We start from the raw sequence: 26,353 nt of genomic DNA, 5'->3' as shown, positions 1-26,353 counted from the left end.
ATCATGTGACCAAATGTACAACATACACTGACCGAAAATCATTGTTAACCGTAGCCTTATGTTTTAAATTTTAATGCGAATTAAGCCTATATGTCCTTACAAAAAACACCTTCTCAACCTGTGCTACTGATGCATTTAGATATGTTGGGCTTTAAGGAATCACTTTAGAATAAATGCAGGATGTAACTCATACAGACCACATGTAATACCGTAACTACATGTAAGAATATAACTATAGCACATCTCAGGCCCCGTACACACGACCAAACATGTATGCTGAAACTGGTCCGCGGGCCAGTTTCAGCATACATGTTCGGTCGTGTGTAGGCGCGAGCGGGCCGAATTCCAGCAAACATTTGCCCGCCGGGCCTTTTCCCAGCGGGCAAATATTCCTGGACGTGTTTTAAAACCGTCCGCTGGAATCCTGCCCGCTCGGAAATGTACGGTCGTCAGTACAGACTGTACATGTCCGAGCGCCCGCCGTCCCTCGCATGCGTCGAATGACTTCGACGCATGCGTGGAAGCCTTTAAATGGCAGGCCCGCCCACGTCGCCGCGTCATCGACGCGGACACGCCCCGCGTAGTGTTTATGCGCGGACTTCTGTAGGATGGTTAGTACAACCATCGTACAGAAGCCCTCTGGCAGGCATGTACGGTGAAAACGGTCCGACGGACCGGTTTCACCGTACATGTTTGCTCGTGAGTACCCGGCCTCAGTGTTTACAAGTTGCGTCCTTGTGAGCTATCAGATCCATTGTCTCTCTCCTCTCCGTGTATTACAGCCTGGGTTAATACAGTAGTACAGGCAAGCTGTACTGTACTCATGCCCAAGCTTGCTTATAAAATCTTTAGAAACTTTGGGTAGTATAATGTATATCAGTCTGTCTTATTCAATTCTGGATGGATTCTGGGCTGGAGTCAAATTTAATATGTGCTAGTTCATTTTCTATTGAAAAATACACCCCCACTCTAATGCCGCGTACACACGACCGGAAATTCCGTCAAGAAAAGCCCGATGTGAGCTTTTGGTCGGAAATTCCGACCGTGTGTATGCTCCATCAGACTTTTGCTGTCGTAATTTCCGCCAACAAAAGATTGAGAGCTGGTTCTCTATTTTTCGGAAAATCCACTCATCTGTATGCAATTCCGACTCTCAAAAAAACATGCATGCTCAGAATCAAGCAGAAGAGCCGAACTGCCTATTGAACTTTCATTGATCTTGGCTCGTAGTACATCTTGTATGTCACCGCGTTCTTGACGGTTGGAATTTCCACCAAGATTTGTGTGACCGTGTGTATGCAACACAAATTTGAGCCAACATTCCGTCAGTAAAAATCCACGGTTTTCTTGTCGGAAATTCCGATCGCGTGTACGCGGCATAAGTCACAATGATTGGGAGAAGAAAATAGAAAATTGTGTTCTCCTGTTATTCTCTCAGAGGGCTAAATGTTTTTTTTATAGTGTATAATACTCCAAACTCAAATAAAATTCAATGTACTAACAATAACTTACAAAGCCATCTACAACTTGGCTCCCAGCTACATCACTAGCCTAGTCTCAAAATACCAACCAAATTGTTCTCTTTGTTGCTCCCAAGACCTCCTCCTCTCTAGCTCACTTGTCACCTCCTTCCATGCTCACCTCTAGTTCGTCTCCAGAGCCTCTCCCATCCTCTGGAATTCCCTACCCCAATTTGTCCAACTATCTCCTACTTTATCCACTTTTAGGCGATCTCTGAAAACGTTTCTCTTCAGAGAAGTCTATCCTCCGCCTCCACCTGCCAACTGTACTTTTATTTTCTCCATCAGCCCACCCCCCACAGCTATTACCTTTTTTATCACTTGAACTCCTAGATTGTAAGCTCTAATGAGCAGGACCCTCTGATTCCTCCTGTATTGAATTGTTTTGTAACTGTATATAATTGTAACTATAATAATAGTAACTTATTGAAAAAAATACAGGTACTGCAGACACCTGCAATTTGTGTAACACCAAACAGGCTTCTGTTTTGGTCATTCTGACTAGTTCAAACATACTGGGTGGCCATCTTTGAGTTTTACAAATTGGAATTGTGTTTCCCTGCATTTGCCACTCAAGATATGTGTAGTTAACATCACTGATAAGGGTATTCCAATCAATTTTGAACTGGATTTCTCTCCTACTTCAAAGTGAAACTAAACTCTTTGAACTGTTTTAATCCTTCTCCTGCTAGCATTGATACATATATAGGAAAGTATATTATATTTTTTTGTTTTGACCTTTTTTTTTTACATTTCTTCAGTTGCGTCCTGGTTTCTGGCCTAGGTCAAAATGATGAGGAATGGTGATGCTGGATTTTTAGGGAAAGATATTCCTGCAAGAGTCCTCTTACTAAATTAATGGGTGATTGGACCAAGCCGATGTCCACAAGAATTAGCTTTGTGGCAAGTTGCATAAAGAGGGGCCATTCATTTTGACTGGCAGTACACCTTACTGCATAGTAAAATGGACATGCTTATTGTCCTCTACTGTAATAATGTATTGGGGTACCATGTAAAATTACTTGAGCTGCACTGTGGTAAATGCACATTTTACCCCACAATACCAAAGCTGTGAATGGGCCTAGAGCTACACTGACGATTAAATCTCTTGGCTACTGAATTATTTAAATCCTTATTGACAGTTACCTTATTAGCATCTCATTGATTTCAGCGTGCTGCAAATGAGATGACAGCCAACAAGTAGTTAAATCTCTCAGTATAACAAAGAGATTTATTTGCCAGTGTAGCCCTAGGCTAACAGAATTTAGGGTAGAAGATAAAGAAACAATGACATTGCAAACCAGTTTGCAACTCCTTGCTTCACCAGTTGTCTGACAGCACTCTCAGCTTGCTTTCTCATCCATGTATCAACCAATGATCTACGTACTGTCAAAATACAAATATAATGAAATGGATTTTGAAAGTTGAGAACAAAATCATGAATTTTTGGAAAACGCAGGAAATAAAAGCAGTGAACTAAAATAAAACTTATAAAGAGATAGATAGAGAGATTTGTATTACAGTTATGTACAGTGCCTTGAAAAAGTATTCATACCCCTTGACATTTTCCACATTTTGTCATGTTACAACCAAAAAACATAAATGTATTTTATTGGGATTTTATGTGATAGATCGACACAAAATTGCACATAATTGTGAAGTGGAAGTAAAATGATAAATGGTTTTCATTTTTTTTTTACAAATAAATATCTGAAAAGTGTGGCGTGCAGTTGTATTCAGCCCCTTTACTCTGATACCCCTAACTAAAATCTAGTAAAACCAATTGCCTTCAAAGGTCACCGAATTAGTTCACCTGTGTGTAATTTAATCTCAGTATGAATACAACTGTTCTGTGAATCCCTCAGAGGTTTGTTAGAGAACCTAAGTGAACAAACAGCATCATGAAGGCGAAAGAACACACCAGACATGTCAGGGATAAAGTTGTAGAGAAGTTTAAAGTAGGGTTATGTTATTATAAAATATCCCAAGCTTTGAACATCTCAAGGAGCACTGTTCAATCCATCATTCGAAAATAGAAAGAGTATGGCACAACTGCAAACCTACCAAGACATGCAACTGAACTGACAGGAGAACATTAATTAGACAGCTCAGGTAGGAGAATCTGTCCACAGGACAACTATTAGTCGTGCTCTCCACAAATCTGGCATTTATGGAAGAGTGGCACGAAGAAAGCCATAAGAAGTCATGTTTGCAGGTTGCAAGAAGCCATGTGGGGAACAAAGCAAAACATGTGGAAGAAGGTGCTCTGGTCAGATGAGACCAAAATTCAACTTTTTGGCCTAAAAGCAAAATGCTGTGTGTGCGTGGCAGAAATCTAACACTGCACATCACCCTGAACACACCATTCCCACCGTGATTCATGCTGGTGGCAGTATCATGTTTTGGGGATGCTTTTCTTCAGCAGGGACAGGGAAGCTGGTCAGAGTTGATGGGAAGACGGATGAAGACAAATACAGGGCAATCTTAGAAGAAATCCTGTTATGCCGCGTACACACGATCGGTTCGTCTGATGAAAACGGTCTGATGGACCGTTTTTAGCAGACGAACCGATCGTGTGTGGGCCCCATCGTTTTTTTATCCATCGGTGAAAAAACTAGGAACTTGTTTTAAAATGATCTGATGGTTAAAAAAAACGATAGAAAAAAACGATCGTCTGTGGGCACGTCCATCGGTTAAAAATCCACGCATGCTCAGAATCAAGTAGACGCATGATTGGAAGCATTGAACTTCATTTTTTTCAGCACGTGTGTTTTACGTCACCGCGTTCTGACACGATCGTTTTTTTAACTGATGGTGTGTAGGCAAGACTGATGAAAGTCAGCTTCATCGGATATCTGATGAAAAAATCCATCAGACCGTTTTCATCGGATGAACCGATCATATGTACAGGGCATTAGAGTCTGCAAAAGACTTGAGACTGGGGAGAAGGTTCTCCTTCCAGCAGGACAATGACCCTAAGGGCCCTTTCAGATGTGCGGACCGTATGTCCGCATTTTCATCCATCCGTTGCGGATGAAAACGGGACATACATTGGTCCCTATGTGATTGCGGGTGTCAGCGGATGACCATCTGCTGACACCCGTAATCGTCCGCCTCCACAAAGATCCGATTTTTCGGACAGAAGAAAATCCTATTTTTCTTCCGTCTGGCGGATCGGATAGGATGAACACGGACATACGGTCCGTGTTCATCCGATCCCCCCATAGGGGAGAGCGGAGGAAAGACAGGACGGCTCAGCAGGGATTTTACGGAGGATCCCCGCTGAGCTTTTACGGACATACGGAGGCGGATCATTACTGATCCGCCCGTGTGAAAGGGCCCTAAACATACAGCCAGAGCTACAATGGAATGGTTTAGATCAGTGGTTCTCAACCCGGGGGTCGGGACCCCCTTGGGGGTCAAATGATGATTTGCCAGGGGTCACCAAATCCTGGGCTGTTCCTGAAGCCCGCACCACTCTCCCAGCCTTCTTGCGGCTGCCCAGCAGGCCTTTCACTGGAGCCAGTGGCCGCCCAGCTGGGCTGTTCCTGGAGCCCACAGCTGCTCACTCAGCCTCTTTGCAGCCGCCTATTCAGTTCACGGCATGGTTGGGGGGCAGAGACTAGAGGTCAGCTGACTGGTGAGGATTGTGAGGTGGGAGGGGCTGGAGGAGACCCTATCTCCTGATTTCAGCATAAGTGTCACTGCTACGAGACACCACAAAGTAACACTACCTGTGATTATAGTTGCCATTAAAAGTCCACACTACAATTCTCAGATCAGCAGATGACCTTGATCAAAAGCACCTAAGTTGGCTGATCAGAACTCCCCCCCATCATTGCCACTCATCCCAACTCCTCCCAAGCACTGCCAATCATCCAATTCCCCCCACCAAGGAGTAAGAGAAGGAATAAAAATAGAGAATACATGGAAGGGAGAGAAAAAGAGGAGGAGGAAGAAAGAAAAAGGGAGAGAAAGAATAAGAGAAAAAGCAAGAAAGACTGCTATATAGAGGGGTGGGGGGGGAGAAAAATAAAAATTAGGATAGTGTGAGATAAAAGGGAAAGAAAGGAGAACAAAAAGAAAGAATAGTACATACTAAAATGTATCAGGTTTTAATACTGTATGAGTGGAGGGAACTCAGGAAGAGCTAAATTGCCATGGGTTGGGGCGCAAATTACTTGCCTTGGGTGCTGACAACACACACTACGAAAATAATTTTACTGTTAGGGGTCCCCACAACTTGGGAAATTGTATCAAGGGGTCACGGCACTAAAAGGTTGAGAACCACTGGTTTAGATCAAAAGCATATTCATGTGTTAGAATGGCCCAGTCAAAGTCCAGACCTAAATCCAATTGAGCATCTGTGACAAGATTTGAAAATTGCTGTTCACAGATTTCTCCATCCAATCTGACAGAGCTTGAGCTATTTTGCAAAGAATCCCAAAAAAATACATTTACATTTTTGATTGTAACATGACAAAATGTGGAAAATACTTTTTCAAGACACTGTACTCTGCGCTGTTATAATCATGCAAAGCTTTTTTGCCTGCAGATGAGTTTTGAATTAACCAGGTTTTGACAGCAGGGCATTTGGTATTCAGTCTAGACAAAATGTTAAAATATGAAAGATTAAAAGCATAATATACTATGGATTTCACTAAGATTTCTTCCCATAATATCAATACTGTTTTCTGGAATAAGTGCTGACATAAACAGAAAAGTTAGAAAAGCGGCTGCTTTTTATGGAAAAATACAGTTGTTACCATCACATCATAATTTATAATAGTTCTGAATGTTCTATGTCATGTGATTGGTGACGCAACGAGTCAGGCGGAACCAGAAGTCCCGCTATTACATTTACGGTACTTTTGCATATTACACCTGCGGGAAAGGAGGAGTCTCTGTCTAAAGCAATACATTGTCGAAGAAACACTGTTTGACCTGTATGAAAAACATACGTCTTTACTTCAGGTGAGCTGATAGTTTGCACGGTGGTGGAGCACAGATTTCAATTGGATTTGGATTACATCATGCAAGAAGCTGTTTTTTCTGTGTTACCATTTAATCAACACTGGACTTTGCTTTTTCGTTAGGATATTACTTTATGGGACTGTTTTTCTTAATTGTAGCACTTGATAATTAGCTACACTATTTAGAAGAATTATTATTTTGTTTCTATTCTAGGTTATCTATTTACTGGCACTTATTGAATGTAACTATCTCGTTTACATATTTACATTAGCACAAGTTGGTAATTCTGAATAAGATTTTTCAGAAGTGTAAACTGGTCTCATCATTCAGTAGGACCACCCTATTTTTGTTTACTTTATATTATGTTATTTTATATATATTTTTTCTTAGAAAATTTGCGAATACACATTTGTTAAGATTCTTCTGACATTTACAGCATTGGCACACAGTTCACAACTCCAGTAGGGTACATCATTATTTTATTTGTATATTGTTTTTGCATCCAGAGTTGACGGTACTGCAATTTCTTGGACAAACGTTCATGTATCCATCTTTTTATTATTGTGTTATTTGAATTTGTCTGTACCAGTGTTAATTTTGGCAGAAAATTTCAATTTGCTGTTTTAGGATTTCGATTTTTAGTCTTAGGATTAAAGGATTACAATTTTGGTTTTAGTCTCATTTTAGTCTTCTGTAAGTCTTTTATTTTTAGTCGTATTTAGTCGACTAAATCTCCAGTACATTTTAGTCAACTAAAATCAGTTACATTGTAATGCATTATTTAAGCATTTCTCAACAATTTCCAAACTCATTACGGGTATATATACTCTTGGAGTGAAAAATCTAATAGATTATTATTTATGGTATTAGGGTTTGAACATGCACTACAGACAAAGATTTAGGGCCGGATTCACAAAGAGTTACGCCGGCGTATCAGTAGATACGCCGACGTAACTCGGAATCTAAGCCCGTCGTAAGTTTAAGTGTATGCTCAAACTGAGATACACTTAAACCTAGCTAAGATAAGACGGCCTGCGCCGTTGTATCTTAGGGTGCAATTTTTCCGCTGGCCGCTAGGTGACGCTTCCGTTGATTTTGGCGTAGAATATGCAAATGACTAGATACGCCGATTCACGAACGTACGCTTGCCCGTCGCAGTAAAGATACGCCATTTCTGTAAGAGATACGCCGCGTAAAGATAAAGCTGCCCCCTAGGTGGCGTAGCCAATGTTAAGTATGGTCGTCGTTCCTGCGTCGAAATTTGAAAATTTTACGTTGTTTATATTTGTTGTGCATTTGAGGTAGCGCCACACTTTTTATTGCTACTTGTCAATGCTTTTGGGGACACATTTTAATGTTGGCAGCTTATTTGGTTAGCGCATAAGTGATTATTTTTTACTATACCAACAGCGAATATAAAAACTGGTGGAAAAAAACATGGAAAATGACAAGCAGCACAAAAGTCCCAAACCATCCCAAACTCTATTCCAGCTTTGGATGGACATGGAATGGGTTGCAACATCTGTGAGGTTTTACTGCATCCCCATCGGGGAGATTTTCCCCACTTCCTGTTGTACTGTTATTGGGATTGGGGAGATTTCCCATTCCTTCCTGTACCAGTGACACCCTTTCATACTCTGGTACACATGGCGTCACCAGGATAGGAAGTGAGAGGAAATCTTTGCAACACAAACAAAAATTAAAACCACTTAGAAGTTCTAATGCTAGTAAAGAAAGAACATGTGCACATAGGCATCTTTTACAAATTTTCTAAAATTATAAGGGCAAGCATTAGGCATTCTTCGAAAAATACCAATTAAAAAAAAAAAACATAAAAAACAGCAATCAGTAGAAGTACTTAGGAAGATTAAGGACTGATTAGCCCTTTAGACTTTGAAATTAAAAAGCAAAAGATATGTCTATGAAGAGATAATAAATAATACAAATAACTAATTGTGTACTTTCCAAATTTTAGAAAATTAAAGGGGTTGTAAGGGTAAAAAATGTTTTCCCTAAATGGCTTCCTTTACCTTAGTGCAGTCCTCATTCACTTACCTCATCCTTCAATTTTGCTTTTAAATGTTCCTATTTCTTCTGAGAAATTCTCACTTCCTGTTCTTCTGTCTGTAACTACACAAAGTAATGCAAGGCTTTCTCCCTGGTGTGGAGAAAGCCTCTTGAGGGGGAGGGGGCGAGCAGGAGGGTCTGGACACTCTCTACTTTGCAGATAGAGAAAGGAGCTGTGTGTTAGTGGGCGTCCTGACAGCTCGCCCCCTCCCCCCTCAAGAGGCTTTCTCTACACCAGGGAGAAAGCTTCGCAATTGCATATCAGTGTAAACTAAAACCTTTTGCTATTTCAAAGTGATCCTATGGGAATTCTGACCTCACTGCCTACGAAATTACTGCTCTGGAACCAGCATGCAGTCAATGATGTCTGAAAAGTCTGAACTACTGTAGTGTTGTTCATGCTTGTTCAAGGTCAGTAGTGCGCTAAGCAGTTAAAAAAGAATTAGGATAAAAGCCCCAAAGCTTGCACCTTCAAAATGACTGTTAACTACAACTGCTTAAAGATACCTTCTGCATCCAACACTTCTGGAAGTGGGACTGCCTGGTCCCCATTTAGTGCCATGGTTCCTTCAGCCAGTACCTACGTCCCTACAAGATAAGTTAGAGCCATGGGGGTTTACAGATGAGACTCCAGCGCAGGACCAGGAGCCTAGGCATAAATTTCAAAGTAGAATCTTTAGGCCAGGGATGCTTAACCTTTTGAAAAGCGAGGGCTACATAAGTGATTTGGTAACTGGTCGCGGGCCACAAAGAAATAAAATGGTTCAGAAATTCAATTTTTTATTTATTTGAATAGCATAATGATAATTTTCCTCCTGTAGCCTCTAAATGCCAGCGGGGGAAAAAGGAGAAGAAGCCGGATTTCAACAGATGTAAGGCTTCATGTACACGGGACATAGTTCAACCTCTCCTGAACGATTTAACTTGACAGCTAGAAACCAGTGTCTAAAAGCGGCCTTTTAGCCACGATTACATGCCACGTTTAGCCACAGTTGCGTCTAGAAGCATTTGAAAAAAAAATATTTTTTTTGTTAAAATGAAAAACGTCTGTAAACAAATGGCCAAATCCACAAAAGGGATCCCTTTTCCTGTTCCTAACTATGGAACTGATCCACAGAATCAGTTTTCCATAGTTCCATAGTTTCCATAGTTAGGCAGAAGATCCGGCATGTGTAAGGGACTTATACGGTCGGATCTTAGGATGCAGTACTGCATCCGCCGCTGGGGGCATTTCGTGTCGAAATGCCGCCTCGGGTATGCAAATTAGCACTTACGGAGATCCACGAAGCTTTTCAGCTTCGTTTTTTCTACGTAAGTTTTAGTTTGCAAACGCAAAATTAGGGCTGCTTTTACAAGGTGTAAACTGTTTACACCTTGTAAAAACAGACCTTTCTATCCAGCGACGCGATTTTTTTTTAATTTTGAATTTTTTTTTCCGCGTCGTATCTTTTTTTTCCCGACGCAACTTTATTGACCCGTCGCGTGACGTCACGAGCATGCGCAGTACGGCCGGCGCGGGAGCGCGCCTAATTTAAATGGGAATCGCCCCCATTAAAATAGGAACGCCTTGCGCCGGCGGAATTTAAGTTACACAGCCCAAAATTTCTAGGTAAGTGCTTTGTGGATTGGGCACTTAGGTAGAAATTTTAAGGCAGTGTAACTTAAATGGAAAAAAATAAGTTACGCAGGATCTTTGTGGATTACCCCCAAAGCGCTGCTAAATGCATTTTTTTGGGGTTCAAGAAAAAGCCTCTGAACACAACTGCCTAGAAACGACTATAAACAAACCAGTGTACATGTACTGATAAGATAACATAAAGAAGATTTCAGGAGCAGTTGAAAAAAATGCCCAACTGCACCTAAACGTCTGTTTTCCAGCAGCATTGTACAGGCCTAAAAGGAAAATGAAAAGGATTGGTTCCTGTATATGCCGCCCCATCCGCCTCTTCTGTCAAGTGGAAAACAAACAGAGAGGACAGACAGGCCCCCTGGAGCATGGGGTGGGGTTGACATTAGGACTCCTGAAGCTAAAACAGTGATTTGGGGGGTTGTTAAAAACATGTCTTGAGTATAAGGTTTTACTGCCCCCAAACCGCAAATGTAAATAAGCCCTTACTGTCCCGAGCCCCCTATAAGACTGCTTTCACACTGATGTGCTGTGGTTTACCCGTACCACAGCTACAGCGCAGAGCACCACGTTAGCTGCGCTTTGCAATAGGACTTCTATTATATCTTGCAGATGTGCACATTCTGAAAGTGCAATAAACCCGCAGGATATAATAGAAGTCTATGACTCAGTGTGGCTAACTCGCAGGTACACTGTGCTGCACCCGCAGATCAGTGCAAAGGTGCTACTGCCCGTTGCAAAAGTGCAGAGTATGTGTTGTTTAATACACTGACATTTTTATCCTCTTCCAGCTTCTGCTGGCATTGCCCTCCAGGCTGCTTGAAAAGTCCCAGGAGAAGTGCACTTGGTATCACTCCACCTGGGACAGGAGCTGGTGCTACAGAGAAAGCCTCAGCTTTTGCGGCTCTTGTTGTCCCCACAGCCACCTTTTTCCTCTGCTCCCTGCACTAGCTTGATTCTCCCTGATGCTCTGGGATGGTGGGTGCCTAGATCGCGATCAATGGTTTGCCGGCCCTGGGCATACGCTTCTCTAGTTTGAGGTTGAAGGCCACATCAGAGTGCCCCTAGGGACACATGTGACCAGAGGACCAAAGGTTGAGCACCCCTGCTTTGGGCAGTGGTAGCTCCTAAAAAAGCAAAGCTTGCCTGCATTAACAATTACATTGCCTTCTTGTCTAAACTTTTTCTATTAAACCTACACGTTCAATTCAGCAATTGCCACTCCCATTTTCATATCCACACTGCTTACCCCTACATTTTTTGCATTGCAGGTTCCCTCCTAAATTTCTATCAGGCAAGGGAAAATAGCAAGATTATTGGGGACACTATGTAGGCCTATAACACTCTAGTGTGTATTTATTATGTATATGTGCATGTAATGTGTGCTCATCTGATTTTTTTTATTTTACTGCATTTTTTTAACATTAACTTTAATGCTGTCACAAAGGGACACATGCCCATTATTTTGCAGTTTACACATGTGGTCTTCACACAGGATTATCCCTCTCTGAGGGACCAAATGAATAATGAGATGGGTTTAAATTCACAGTATGCCAGTGCTCCAGCAGGGAAGATGGCAACTGCCAGGTTCTCTTTGTGGAAGTTATTGGCAATTGTTCTAATCTCAAGTTGCTCAGGAACATGAGCCAATATGACCATAAGAGTACACTCTTATTTTACCACCAATATAGCGATTCCCAATAAATGATTAGCTCTGGCAGGCAAAAAAAAGGTTAAAGACTTCACAATAAGTAATTTACAGGGGTTGTAAAGGTTTGTTTTTTATTTTCTAAATAGGTTCCTTTAAGCTAGTGCATTGTTGGTTCACTTACCTTTTCCTTCCATTTCCCTTCTAAATTTATTTTTCTTTGTCTGAATTTCTCACTTCCTGTTCGTCCTCAGTAAGCTTGCCCCCATCATCCGAGTCGTTTTGGCTGGGGGTTAGTCAGCATGCTCGCCCCCTCCCTTGGGCTACATTCCTGCGGGGAGATGCTGTGAACACAGAGTCTCCCTGTAGGGATGTAGTCACAAGGGAGGGGGCGAGCAAGCTGACTAACCCCCAGTCAGAACAGCTCGAATGATGGGGGCAAGCTTACTGAGGAGAAACAGGAAGTGAGATATTCAGACAAAAAAAGAAAACATTTAGAAGGGAAATAGAAGGGAAATGTAGTGAAGTGAACCCACAATGCACTAGCTTAAAGGAACCTATTTAGAAAATAAAAAACTAACCTTTACAACCCCTTTAAGCTGCAATAGCATAACCTGATTGTTTTCATTATTTCTCCTTAAAGGAAAAATTACCTTTTATGCAGAGAATGTTGCAGTTGCCAGTGAGTGCAGTGAAAGACAACGAACAGCTTCAAAAGTGCAAGGCCAGTTTTTTTGGTTTTTGGTTTTTGGTTTTTGGTATCCCAAATGCTTACCTTCTAATATCCAAGCCTAGGAGTGAGGTTTTGAAGCTGTGCTTGCAGTGCAATTGGAATCCTGCATACATGAAGAACACACAGCATGGGGCATCAGTACCCCCCCCACCCTCCAGGCTTTGAAATAATTTATGACAGCTTCTGGGCTAAGTGTGAGTGTGTATCTAGATGAACAATATGAAGCCTTATGGGCTCTGGTGCAGATGTCCTCTATGCCCTGTAGTAGTTATGCAATGGGTTGAGCTACTTTAAAGAATATATCCACCAAAACCCAAGGCAAATCTATAATACAAGTTCACTTTATTGCCAAACATCCCCCCACCACTGTCCCTGCAGTGCATATATGTTGCTTTCTCCCCTGCTGCCAGAGTAAAAGAAAAAAAATCTGGATTTTCAAGTATGAAGAAAAATTTGACCCTCTTCCTATGCTATTATGAGAGTTGCTGACTGGTTCAATGTTATCACATGGGGGAGGAGAGGGAATCCTTACCCCTGCGTAAAGCAACTTTGTCCTTGGAAATATTCTCATAGAAGCTCTATAAAAAAGTGTTTAATCCCCTCTAGCGCGTGTCATGTTTTTACTTTTTAAGAGCAACAGCCTCGGGCCAAGTCTTCATGTGAATCATATTTGCAGATGTGTTGGATAATGAGTCCCCTGATGCGCTCTGTAGGCCCTTACCTCAATACTATGTCCTGTTGTGACGTATGGGCCGTTTATAGAACCAGAGCATGCACACAGGCCTCCGACACGACTGAAAATTTAAGATACTGAATTTTCTGCTAAAGGCCATAGCTATTAAAGCAACCAAAGTAGGGATCTGCTGCCTGCTGTAGAGGTAGATATTTTGCAGGCCAGAATGTTTTGTTCCAGCTACAGTAACTCATAGGTTACACATGCCCATTTTCCCCTCTCCTGGTGGCTGAATGGAGTCAATATATACAGCTGGGTAGGGGGCACTAAAGCAAACATATTGCTTTGTCCTTCTTGGGAAAAACACATATTTTCCTTATTTTTGCCTTGCGTGAAGGATAATCAGGCAAATGGATCATAAAATGATGCCTACCTAGGCAGGTCTGCTATTTAGATCAAAAAGTGTGAAGTTCCTCAGGTGTATTTTTACCCTTGCCACCCACGCCAAGACAAACGCCAATTTTAAGACCAACTCCACCCAAATTAGTTTTCTTTTTTATCTTGGGATAGAGTGAGGAATGTTAAAAGAGGGCTGAAGAAAATGAGCCCAATGTCATGGACATGCAGCTGCCCCTCCCTCTTAGGTTTAAACTAAATTTCAATAGGTTTTTGAATCACCTCAGGTGATTAGAATTTAAGGACGCTGTCCCTTTATGTTTTTAGATATGAGTTTGGGCAGAAAGAGAGGGTACCATGTGACCTAGTAGAACCTTCTGGAAGGATTGGGGCTTACTATATAAAAGGGATCAGCTGAGGTAGTTGTGTCAGCGAGCCAGCATCGGTAAAGCGAGCTCCCCACCCCACCACCCTTTGCCGCAAGGCACTTTATGTGGTGTTGTCACCCTTTCAAAAAAAGGGGGGACTTGTGGTTATGTTTAAGTAATTTAGCTTGAGTCCTTAATGACTGAGTGATTTATTATTATGGAGAGTTGTTTTTAAGTTATTTATGAATTAAGAAAATGTATTATATTATTTATTATTAAGAAATCACTTATACAAATAAATGTGCTGCGGCCAACATTTTTGCCAAAAATAGTGTGTTTCTCGTTATTTATTATATAGATATGATGTATTCAGGGGAGGGAAAAAAGGTGCGGCCTGCATTCCCACAGTTAGAAGCTAGTAAACCTCTTATTACTGCCTATGTCTCCATCTTAGATGGAGGTGCCAGGCAGAAAGGTAAATAAAGAACCCAAAACGGTTTTCTTAGTACAGTGGGAAAGTTTTTTGCTTCTCTGTTAAGCTTTTATTACTGGAGGTTCAGGAAAAATAGAAGTACCAGACCAAATGTTGAGAGACCCCTTCATTAGAGCTTAAAATTGTTGGAAAAAATGTGGATGGTCTCAAGCTTGAATAGGTTAAAAATGATAAACATTTATATCTCCATATTATTATCAGACTTCAGCAGAGGGAGTCCACTAAGATGTTCGAAATGTGTTGTTTTGTCCTTTTGTCCTATTATGATGAAATAAAATCTTCATGGCCTCTTAATATTTAGTCTGGCGCTCCTGTTTTTCCTTGTATCTCCTGAGATTCACCCTCTAGAGACCTCTTCGAGTCTGAGAGTTGCCAACCAGAGCCCTTGTACACTATAATATGTTATTTATTGACTGTGAGATTCATCTACATTTGGATCCAGCGCCTCCTACAGTGCCTCCTACCTCCCACCCCTCACTGATATTTATTTTTTGTCTGTGTCCAAACCAGGTAGATCTTCTCCCACATCCTATTTAGTTGACTTTTATCAGATGCAAAAGGAAGTGACGGGAAATCTCCTTAACTGACAGCATTAGAGGGGTTGTAAGGGTTCATTTTTTATTTTCTAAATAGGTTCCTTTAAACTAGTGCATTGTTGGTTCACTTACCTTTTCCTTTGATTTCCCTTCTAAATGTTTTTTTTCTTTGTCTGAATTTCTCACTTCCTGTTCCTCTTCAGTAAGCTGTTCTGGCTGACTAACCCCCAGCCAGAACGGCTCGGATGATGGGGGCAAGCTTACTGAGAATGAACAGGAAGTGAGAAATTCAGACAAAGAAAAAAAACATTTAGAAGGGAAATCAAAGGAAAACGTAAGTGAACCAACAATGCACTAGCTTAAAGGAGTCTATTTAGAAAATAAAAAACGAACCTTTACAACCCCTTTAAACCCTGACAATCCTTCCCCGTTGAACCCAAAACTAAACAAAAATAGATTTGGTTGACATTGAACATTCAATGTGATCTTTTTAATCAGCAGGCCCACAAAGCAAAAGAATGCCCCAGCTCTTAAGTTGACCATACATGGATTTCTGCTAAATCCACTGAAATTCATCCTGTGTGGGTGGCCTTTTGGCTTCACCTGACTCAACAATCAACATTTGTCAAAGACGTTGGGTGAAATCTCAGCAGAACAACTGCTGCATCCATTCAGATGCAGGTACTGTTTGAGTTTTCTGACAGCCATTGGATCCCACTGTCAGAATAGCCAGCATTGCAGATTCGTCCATCCAGGCTGTTTAGCGTGGATATCGGAATTGAGTGACCAAGCTGAATGCGGGACTGAATGGGAAAAATCTTAACATGTATGGATTGCTTTAATAAACTACAACAAAAATGATTAATACTTCAAGTAATGTATGTTTTAAAGCATTTGTAAAGCCAACATTTCATATTCCTGATATGTGCCTGTTATACCATGCAAAAAACGACCCTGTTCTCTTTTGTGTTGCTTTTTTGTGTGTGAAATTCTGGTATTCCTGTCAGTCCCTTTGCTTTCCTATTTAAAAACTGACCACATTAAAGGAGTTGTAAAGACAAAAATATTTTCCTTTTAAATTAAAGTCTGACAGTAGCTGATAAAGTAAAAAGTAATGTTTTGCATTATAACTAGTTTGATACCTGTTGAAATTGAGCTGTTTTATTCACCTCTGTCACTCCTGAATCATTATTCTCACTGACTTCCTGGTTTGCGGTGCGCATTCATTCTTGCTACATCACGGCCTAATGGGAACTACAGTTCCCATTAGACATAGCCTCCATGCCTCCAAGGAATAAGAGAGCATCTTCACGCAGGGCTGTAGTCATAGGGAGGGGGTGAGCACATTCTGCTTTCCACCATGCAAAACGGCTCAGGTGCTGGTGGAAAGCAAGAAGAGGAGTGACAGGAAATGGCATTTTCAAACCTGGATTACTGTATTTTGGAGGTCAAAAGGAAAAACGAGGTAAGTGATATTTAAATGCTCTAGCTTACAGCAATCAATTGATCTAATAAAAAAGTGTTCCTTTAAGCATGGTCAGTTATCTAGCTATGATGGGAGCTCAGAATGCTTTCCTCCAATGATTGGATTTGTCTTGACATTCCCTCTCTGTATAGCCTCTCACTGGTAAGACCAGTGTGCTGCAGCTCCTCCTCCCCCAGCTCTAATGCAGCTGAGAACAGAGGGAATGTGATCACTTATAAAAAGTTATTTACAATGTGTTTTCTATATTTATTCACAAATGTTTTGCCTTTCATTTCTATTTTAAACTAAATGGGTTGTTTTACAAGGTGGTCATTTACAATCACTTTATGTCTTTGGGCAGAGTAGAGTAGTTATATTGTATGTCATTTGTTAGTGGCATTACCTTTGCACACGTGCATAATGATGCATAGGACTGAACTCACAAATACTATGGGCCACTCCCAACACCACAGGTAGAACTTACAGCTCCAACTTTGCGTGCTAGCTCCTTCGGCAAGAATTCTCTTTCTCCGGGATGCTGTCGATATCCAACCTCTAAACTAATCCCTGCAGAATTAGGCCACGATCCTTCTAAATCAAGCAGCCAGAAATTCACAAAGCTGCACACATATCCGGATAGCTTTGAACTCCTTCAAAACAGAGGCGGGGAATTTACACCTCTCAGCAGGATTCTTAGAAGTTAGTCTTCCTTAAGCTTCTAGAATGAAACAAGCAGGAGATCGAATCACAAAGCACCAACATGCAGCTTTTTAAAAACGATGGCTTCTGTTTAGGATGGATGGGTTATACAATGAAATTCAGCGTTCCGGAAAAAAAAAAAAAAAATTCACCTCTGTAGACTATGGCGTGAATAATACATGCACAAGCCTTACACAGCATCCGATATTCCCAGAAGCTGAATTCTCTCTAGAACATGCGCTTGCAGTAGGTGGAACATATGAGGTCTGTACAATCCAGCAGAATAATGTATTCAGGAAATTAAAATTGACAGCCGGTATAGCGTGCTGAAGAAGTGCATGCCTAATTTTTAATAGGATGGGAGGCCTGGTAAGGCTCTCGATTAACCCTTTGTGTGTCGTTTCTCGTCCAGAGGCAATGGTCCAAAACCCCCCTTGCAAAAAAAAAAAAAGGTTTAAACACCGTTATATAGAATTTGGCAACGCTGACTCCATTAGTGATACAATAACCTTTTCTCTTTTCGGCTTCCCCATAGGATCAGGTGGCAGCAGCTTGAAACAATTGTGGCATTGCATTAAAGGGAAAGCGTACACCCTCTGATGGGACCTGTAATTCTAAGAAATTCTGCAGGATGGTAATGAAACAAAAAGCCGGCTCAGCAGGGACCGTCCGTAGTGAATAGGATCCTGCTTTTAGGATTCCCTCTGATTAAGGATTTTGCTTAGGCCCCTGTGACCCTCCTTTCTGTCATCCCGTCCTTGATCCATAGAAAATGTCTTTCTCTGATTTCAAAGATCTGCAGCGCCTCTTTTCCCAGGTAGAAGATAGATGCAATGCTTGTATGGGATTAGTAGGATTTCCTTGTGTTTTTTTTTTTCTTCTCCAATAACGGCAGTCTTGCTTTATCTGTAGCTGCAGGATCAGTACAATGACAAAACCCAAACCTATTCCTCCCCCCCCCTGCACTTCTCCCAAATGTCATGTGACCATAAATGAGCAGGTTTATTGGCCTTTTAATAATAGGGTCTGCGTCACTGCTGGTGGGTGATGTCACTTCTCTATAAAACCATTGGCTGCAGGCATGCTGGATTTAAAGGGACAGTCGTCAGTGCTTCAGTGTGGCTGTGTGAAGAGGGAAGGATGAGTGTGTAGATATATATGCATTTACATAGCGGATAAGTATGTGTGTGTCTAAATCATTGTGAGCTGTGAATGTGTACTGCTCCTTTGTGCTGACCAGGGTGCATTGTTGTATTTGTACAAGTCAGGGCATGCAGGATTCTGCAGCTAGGATACAAATCTGCATTCACTTTCAGATTGGTAATTATTCACATTCAAATTAGAGATTTGTTTTATTTATTTTTTACTTAAATATAGGACTACGTACACATGCATAGGCATATTAAGCACACATATCTATTGTACCATTACTTCTAATATGATAAGATATATTTATTATATTTATAAATTAGATTGTAAAAGCAGAAGGATTACATTGCATTATATTAGCACAATGTCGGGGACTTTTTACGTCACATATCAAGTAACTGGAAGTGCACAGCCTCGTTTTCTAAGCTTGAATGCTCCCCTACAGGCAATAATGTTAGGGTCATGGCTGTAATATGATGCATTCTTGTGCATCAGCCTGTCCACATAAGCAAGAACAATTAGAATTTTTATATTTATTGGTGACTAATTAGGTTATGCCTAATGCCGCGTACACACCATCACTTTATGTGATGAAAAAAAACGACACTTTCTGTGAAGTAAAAAACGACGTTTTTGAAACTTCAATTTTCAAAGACGAAGTTGCCTACACACCATCGTTTTCTCACAATGATCTTGCAAAGTGAGGTTACGTTCCACCACGTTTTACCATTGAAGCTTGCTTCTGGGCATGCGTGGATGAAAAAACGTCTTAGAAAACGACGTTTTTTGCTACACACGGTCAATTTCTGTGAAGTAAAAAGTGCACTTTTGAAAAACGACACATAAAATTGAAGCATGCTTCAATTTTTTTTGGTCGTTTTTTACAAGACATAAAACGACGTTTTCCCCCACACACAGTCAATTAAAGTGACGTTTTTAAAAACGTCATTTTTTTTCATCACATAAAGTGATGGTGTGTACGGGGCATAAGGCTCCATGAATAGGCGTGCACAGGGGGTGTGCCCTGTTTAGCACAGATTCCCCTTGCTGATATTTCACCAAAGCTTCTAAAAAATTTAAAAAATAATAAAAAATATAAATAAAATTGTAAAAAATAATACAAAAATTAAATAATAAAAACAAAAAAACTACTAACACTGTCCACTACCCTACTAAATTGTAAAATTATTAAATTTATTTAGAGTGTGTATATGTATATATATATATATACACACACACGCATGAGTGTTTGCGTTTTGGGGTGCACACCCTAATGCATTAGGCTGCGCACACCTATGTCTCAATGTACACGGGACTCTTTTACAACTGCTCCTAAATGATTAAACTTGACAGATACTGTAGTAAAACGTCCATTTTGCCGCGTTCTGCTGCGTTTGCATTTAAATGCGTTTTTTTTTAATGGCCAAAAACGAAAAATGCCTATAAACGAAACGCTTCTAAACGCAGGTTACATTTAGTCGCGTTTGGTGTCTGAAACATGGAAATCTTCTGCGTCTGAACCAATTTTTTTGCTTTCAAAGAAACGCTGTAAAAAGCAACTGCCTAAAAACATCAATAAACGAGATGTGTACATGGGATAACATTGAATGAGTTCAGGGCAAGGGCGGACCCAGAGTCTAGTCTCGGGAGGGGCACTGCCAGAAAATAAGGTGTTGCTTACAGAACTCAATTAGGTGTCCGGTGTGTCTGCTGCAATGTTGCAGTACCGCAAAAAAATCAATGATCGCCGCCATTACTAGTAAAAAATATTTAAATATAAATGCCATAAATCTATCCCATAGTTTGTAGACAATTGTCAGGGACTGCAGACATGGTACAAGAGATGGTCAGAGACTGTAGACATGGTACAAGAGATGGTCAGAGACTGTAGACATGGTACAAGAGATGGTCAGAGACTGCAGACATGGTACAAGAGATGGTCAGAGACTGCAGACATGGTACAAGAGATGGTCAGAGACTGCAGACATGGTACAAGAGATGGTCAGAGACTGCAGACATGGTACAAGGGATGGTCAGAGACTGCAGACATGGTACAAGAGATGGTCAGAGACTGCAGACATGGTACAAGAGATGGTCAGAGACTGCAGACATGGTACAAGAGATGGTCAGAGACTGCAGACATGGTACAAGAGATGGTCAGAGACTGCAGACATGGTACACGGGATTGTTAGAGACTGCAGACATGGTACAAGAGATGGTCAGAGACTGCAGACGTGGTACAAGGGATGGTCATGGTACAAGGGATGGTCAGAGACTGGAGACATGGTACAAGAGATGGTCAGAGACTGAAGACATGGTACAAGAGATCAATGCAGCCTCATCAGTGCCCATCATTGCAGCCTCACTGTACATATGAATGCAGCCCCACTGTATATATGAACACAGCCCCACTTTTGTATATTAATGCAGTCCCACTTTTGTATATAAATGCAGTCCCACTTTTGTATATAAATGCAGTCCCACTTTTGTATATAAATGCAGCCCCACTTTTGTATATTAATGCAGCCCCACTATTGTATATTAATGCAGCCCCACTTTTGTATATTAATGCAGCCCCACTTTTGTATATTAATGCAGCCCCACTTTTGTATATAAATGCAGTCCCACTTTTGTATATAAATTCAGTCCCACTTTTGTATATAAATTCAGTCCCACTTTTGTATATAAATGCAGCCCCATTTTTGTATATGAATGCAGTCCCACTTTTGTATATAAATGCAGTCCCACTTTTGTATATAAATGCAGTCCCACTTTTGTATATAAATTCAGTCCCACTTTTGTATATTAATGCAGTCCCACTTTTGTATATTAATGCAGCCCCGCTGTATATATAAATGCAGCCCCACTTTTGTATAAAAAAATGCAGCCCCACTTTTGTATATAAATGCAGTCCCACTTTTGTATATAAATGCAGCCCCACTTTTGTATATAAATGCAGTCCCACTTTTGTATATAAATGCAGCCCCCACTTTTGTCTATGAATGCAGTCCCACTTTTGTCTATGAATGCAGTCCCACTTTTGTATATTAATGCAGCCCTACTTTATATATGAATGCAGCCCCACTTTGTATATGAATGCAGCCCCACTTTGTATATTAATGCAGCCCCACTTTGTATATGAATGCAGCCCCACTTTTGTATATTAATGCAGCCCCACTTGTATATTAATGCAGCCCCACTTTTGTATATTAATGCAGCCCCAATTTTGTATATTAATGCAGTCCCACTTTGTCTATGAATACAGTCCCACTTTTGTCTATGAATGCAGTCCCACTTTTGTCTATGAATGCAGCCCCACTTTTGTCTATGAATGCAGCCCCACTGTGTATATGAATGCAGCCCCACTTTGTATATGATTGCAGCCCCACTTTGTATATTAATGCAGCCCACTTTGTATATGAATGCAGCCCCACTTTGTATATGAATGCAGCCCCACTTTGTATATGAATGCAGCCCCACTTTTGTATATGAATGCAGCCCCACTTTTGTATATGAATGAAGCCTCACTGTGCATGGCACTCACCATGGCATTGCCTCGATCACACACAGCAGGTATCTCCTCTCCCGACGTGTGTCATGGAACAAACAGGAGCTGTAGGTCTGTGTTCGGCAGGGCAGTGTGCTCTAGCAAGGTCCCCCCTAGACAGGCTTGTGTGATAGACAAAACACTGATTCAATCAGTGTTCCATCTCCATCTACTATCACACAAGCAGGTCTAGCACAGGCAGCACAGCCGAACACAGACCCAGCTCTCATACACAGCGAGAGATGCCCGGTGTCATACACGCAGGAGAGAGGGGGAGCGCTGCAGTCAGCTACAGCTCAAAGCAGCCTCAGGACAGGCAGCCTACCCGGCTGTTTAAAAAAAAAAGTGACATGATTGTCTCGGGGGGGGGGGGGGGGCAATTGCTCCCTGGATCCGCCGGTGGGCCACACTGATTTTGAAAAAGTGACAGCTGTTTGGTCTGAGTATTCGAAAACCGATGATCTACTGGGACTTTCACACACAACCATCTCTACGGTTTGGTATGGTTCGAATATGGTCAGAAAAGAGAAAATATCCAGTAAACGGAAGTTATGTGGATGAAAATGCCTTGATGATGTCAGAGGTCAGGGGAGAATGGGCAGACTGCTTTGAGATTATAGAAAGGCAACAGTAACTTAACCACTTGCTTACTGGGCACATATACCCCCTTCCTGCCCAGTGAAATTTCAGCTTTCAGCACTGCGTCGCTTTAAATTAAAACTGCGTGGTCGTGCGACGTGCCTCCCAAACAAAATTTACGTCCTTTTTTTCCCACAAATAGAGCTTTCTTTTGGTGGTATTTGATCACCTCTGCGGTTTTTATTTTTTGTGCTATAAACAAAAAAGGGGCGACAATTTTGAAAAAAAAACACAATGGCCCGGATTCTCGTAGCACTTACGCTGATGTATCTACAGATACGCCGCGTAAGTGTAAATGTGCGCCGTCGTATCTATGCGCCATGCCCATAGAACTAGATACGCCTGAAAATAGGCCGACCGACGTAACTTTCCTATGCCGTAAGTCATGTTAAGGTATGGACCAGGGAACAGCCGTCGTTTGTTATGTTGTTTACGTAGTAGTACGTGAATAGGGCTGGGCGTAGGTTACGTTCACGTCGTAGGCAGTGATTTGACGTATCTTAGGGAGTATTTCCCTCGTGATTGTGAGCATGCTCACTGGGATGCGTCCATGGGACGGTGCATGCGCCGTTCGTTCGGCCCATCATTTGCATGGGGTCACGGTTCATTTAAATGGATTACGCCCACTTCCACCTACTTTGAATTAGGCCGGCTTACGCCAAAGAATTTATGTTACGCTGGCGCAACGTTGGGAGCAAGTGCTTTGTGAATACTGTGCTCGCCGCTCTGCGCAACGTCGGCGTAGCGTATATTCGATACGCTATGCCGGCATAACTATGCGCCGAGGTACGAGAATCCGGGCCAATATTTTTTACTTTTTGCTATAATAAATATCCCATTTAAAAAAATATATATTTTTTTTTTCTCAGTTTAGGCCGATACGTATTCTACATATTTTTGGTAAAAAAAAAATCGCAATAAGCATATAGTGATTGGTTTGCGAAAAAGTTATAGTGGCTACAAAATAGGGGATAGAATTCTGACATTTTTTTGTTATAATTTTTTACTAGTAATACGGCGATCTGCGAATTTTGGCAGGACTGCGATATTGCGGCGGGCACATCGGACACTTTTGACACATTTTTGGGACCATTCACATTAATACAGCGAACAGTGCTATAAAAATGCATTGATTACTGTACAAATGTGACTGGCAGGGAAGGGGTTAACACTAGGGGGCGAGGAAGGGGTTAAATGTGTATCCTGGGAGTGGTTCTTACTGTGGGGAGAGGGGGGGCTGATTGGGGGAGGTGACTGATGCTGTGTCCCTATGTACAAGGGACACAGCATCTGTTTCCTCTCCCTGACAGGACGTGGAGCTCTGTGTTTACACACAGAGCTCCATGTCCCTGCTCTGTCATTGCCGATCGCGGGTACCTGGCGGACATTGCGACCGCCAGGCACGCGCATCGGCATCTCGGGGACGCACCGGGTGCGCGCCCCAGTGGCTGGAGGACGGGAGGACGTCAAAAGACGGCATCCCGGATTTATAGAGCCACCTGGACACCGTCTTTTGACTATATTCCCGGGTCAAAAGTAGTTAAATAACCACTCGTTACAACCAAGGTACACAGACTACCATCTCTGAACACACAATAAGTGAAACTTAAAGCAGATGGGCTACAGCAGAAAAAGACCACACTGGGTGCCACTCCTGTCAGCTAAGAACAGGAAACTGAGGCTACAATTGACACAGGCTCACCAAAATTGGACAACAAAAGATTGGAAGAACTTGGCCTGGTCTGATGAGTCTCGATTTGAGCTGCGACATTCAGATGATAGGATCAGAATTTGGCGTAAAAAACATGAAAACATGGATCCATCCTGCTTTGTAGCAAAGGTTCAGGCAGGTGGTGGTGGTGGCGTAAAGGTGTATGGGAAATTTTCTTGGCACACTTCGATCCCCTTACTACCAACTGATAATTTTTTAAATACCACAGCCTACCTGAGTATTGTTGCTGACCATGCCCATCCCTTTATTACTACTGTAGGGATGTAGTGATTTCCTAAATAATTTTTACTATGTATTGTGATCTGTTAGTGCAGTATTAGTGAGCTTAGTTGTGTGCTGGCTGTGCACACTAAGGCCTCATTCACACGGACGGACCATTCAGGTCCGCCTGTCAGTTTTGACGGCGGACCTGAATGGCCGCTCCATGCATCCCTATTGAGCGTCAGATGTCAGCGGAGACATGTCGGCTGACATCCGACCCTATCCGATACGCTAAAAACAGACGTAGGGGGGCACGTCCCCATTCGTCCATGGTGGATCGGGTCGGGTAAGATCTGATGAAAACGGACATGCTTTCCGTTTTAATCAGATCGCTCCATAGGAGACAGCGGTGCCCGACAAGCCCCTCCCCGCTCAGTATACAGAGAGGAGCTTGTCATCCGTCGGCTCAGCGGAGATCTGCGGACTGATCTCCCGCTGAGCTGGTGGGAGCAGACGGACTCCGTAGCAACGGAGTCCGCCTCGTGTGAATGAGGCTTAAGTGTCCAGTGATTATTCTCAGTCACAAGCTGTGTGAGTGTTTTCCAGCAGGGTGTGCTAGAGATATTACTGCACATTATAGATATTTAATACCTGGCCAATCAGTGGGCCTAGGGAGCTTGCTGTGCATGCTGGGAGAACTATTGTATCTGAGTCACTTCCTGCTTTTTCTCTTTCCCTCTAGGGATTTCCCCTGAGAGGATGTCTGTGTGATCCACTTATCTAGGCCTTAGGCCTTGGGGCCATGGAGTGTTGAGGGATCTCCTGTCATGGGAGGTGTCCCTAAACTGCTGACAGAGATGAAGTGCTACTGGTCGTTTGGGGAAGAAGAAAGCTGCAGTTGTCTTTCCACAGAGATGGTGAGTGACCGACTGAGCTGGGAAGCATCACATGAACCTTCCCACTGCTGTGCTGCCTTGTATCCTAAGACTGAGAATACACAGGAACCTCAGTTGACAAGGAGCCACTGTTATGAGATGTATTCCATCCAGCAGAGTTCTGTTACAGAAGGATTGATATTAGTGAGAAGGCCATGTATGAGACCAGAGACTGTGTATTGTTAATGGAACCCTCAGGTATCCTGTGTTCCCTCCACCCTCATTCCCATTCTTCATGCATGTTCATTATTAAAACATCTAAAACGTATTCAAAGTGACTGGCGCCCTTAATTAATCCACCACCACTAGGGTTGAGCGAACCCAAACTTTACAGTTCGTACCAGACTTTTGGGTTTTTGGTACCCGGACCCGAACCCGAACAATTTACTGTAAGTTCGGGTTTGGCAATGTAATTGCGCGCTGCAGGGCAGCCAATCACCATTTGTTTTACTCATGTGACCTAGAAGCCATCACAGCCATGCCTACTAATGGCATTGCTGTGATTGGCCAGTGCAGCATGTGACCCAGCATGTGACCCAGCCTCTATATAAGCTAGAGGCACATAGCACAGCACGTCACTCTGCTTTAGATAGGGTAGGGAAAGGCTGCTGCTCTGAGGGAGAGAATTAGATAGGAGTCAGGCTGTCCTGCTTCAGAAATCAAATAACTCAGCGATCTACATATGTGCAAGTCACTCTGCATTAAATACTTTAGGGAAAGGTTCCTGGTTTTGCTTGTAGGGATAGAAATATATACTGTAGCACTCAGTCCTGCTTCAGAAATCAAATTACACCAGCACTGCATATGTTACTGTGAGATACACCCTTTAGATACTTTTCTTTATTATGCAATTCAAAAAACATCCATTTAGGAAAAAAAAAATTTTTTTGCAGTGTTTCCTTCAGTGTTTGCAGTGTTTCCTCCATATCTGTATGTGTGAGATAAACACTT

The 26,353-nt window shown here is 42.0% G+C and overlaps 1 protein-coding gene across 2 annotated transcripts in view; it reads right to left on the bottom strand.

Moving 5' to 3' along the window:
* Positions 1–18,161, bottom strand: part of PPP2R5B (protein phosphatase 2 regulatory subunit B'beta) — a 127,973-nt gene extending 109,812 nt beyond the window's left edge. Inside the window, exons 1-2 of one of the 2 annotated variants that reach the window (XM_040328562.1) lie at positions 17,352–18,161; positions 16,985–17,218 (exon numbers count right to left, since the gene is read on the bottom strand). The gene's annotated coding sequence lies outside the window, so the exon portion shown is untranslated. The other variant, XM_040328563.1, reaches the window with a different exon arrangement.
* Positions 18,162–26,353: the final 8,192 nt, after the last annotated feature.

The sequence above is a fragment of the Rana temporaria genome, chromosome 11, assembly GCF_905171775.1.
Source record: "Rana temporaria chromosome 11, aRanTem1.1, whole genome shotgun sequence".
Taxonomy (NCBI): Eukaryota; Metazoa; Chordata; class Amphibia; order Anura; family Ranidae; genus Rana; species Rana temporaria.
Note: the sequence above shows the minus strand (reverse complement) of the source record. Positions and strands in the feature narration are given on the sequence as shown.